Source organism: Antrostomus carolinensis, unplaced genomic scaffold (genome assembly GCF_000700745.2).
Source record: "Antrostomus carolinensis isolate BGI_N321 unplaced genomic scaffold, ASM70074v2 scaffold34027, whole genome shotgun sequence".
Classification (NCBI taxonomy): domain Eukaryota; kingdom Metazoa; phylum Chordata; class Aves; order Caprimulgiformes; family Caprimulgidae; genus Antrostomus; species Antrostomus carolinensis.
This window is the reverse complement of record NW_010330064.1, coordinates 3,815-4,967: the sequence shown is the minus strand read 5'-3', so window position 1 is coordinate 4,967 and position 1,153 is coordinate 3,815.

The following is a 1,153-nucleotide window of genomic DNA, read 5'->3' as shown; positions in this document are numbered from 1 at the left end:
GCCTTGGTGTGGAGTGGCGGAGCGGGTAGCATGGGTGGTGGCAGAGCGGGTGGCACGGGTGGTGGCAGACAGCCCTTCCAAATCCTCCCAAAGCCACTTCTTGCTGCTGCTCCCAGCAGACAGTTTCTCATGCTGCCCCACAGCAGGGAGGTGAATTCTGTTCCTTAGCCAGGCCAGTGGGGATGGGGACCCTGGGGACAGGGAGCTGAGCTGCCTTTACAGGGATCACAACTCCAAACCCATTGGTGCAGAAGTGGGAGCAGGGTGTGCAGAGTCCTGATGTGGCATCACCCCAGCCCTGAGCACGAGGAGACGCAGCCCTTACTGGTGCTCACAGGTTCCAGTTCAGCTGCTGGGGCGTCCCCTGTCCTCCCAACAGCCACCAAGTGATGCGCGTCCCAAAATGAGCCAACTCTTTGCACAAGAATTAATGAGCCAAACTCAAGGACGTGAGGATTCGCCTCCTCTCCAGTTAACCCAGAGCCAGCTGGTCCTTCTGAGCCAAGCACAGGGACGAGGACACACATCCTGCGATGATTCAGCATCCGGACATCAGCTTTTATTACCAGGGCCGGTAAAATGTTAAAAGAAACTGGTAAGTAAGAACCTGGGAAAGAAGCAGCAGGTGGAGGAGCAGCGGTCCTGAACTGGGAGCGGGCTGCTGGGAGCATGGCTCACTGATGCTGGGAGCGTGGCTCACTGTCGCTGTGATCCTGGAGAAATATTTCCCTCTTGTGGACAACACAAAGAGCCTCCAGGCAGAACTGGGATGCTCCTGTTCCTCTGCACAGCCAGCTCTTCCCAGGACATGCGCAGGTCCCCAGTGTCCCAGGGCTCCTGGCTCAGAACGATGCCCCGGTGCCATTGCAGCGTGGGACGTGTCAGCTCCTCAGTTACCCTGTCACATACTTACCTGTCACCCCGGGCACTGACAGAGCCTGTGCTGAACTGTGCCCGGCCCACGCAGCGTCGCTGCTGTCAGCCCTGACAGCATCCCCAGGTCGCATCCTGCCTGCCTCAACCTGGCTGACCTGGATCAGCCCAGCAGCCTCGGTCTCCTGTCCTCACCCTGCCCGCAATCGCGGCTTCCCCACCCTAATCCTGCGCTCAGCACACCCTGCGAGCTCCCTGCCTCCTTCCTGGGCGTGCCTGC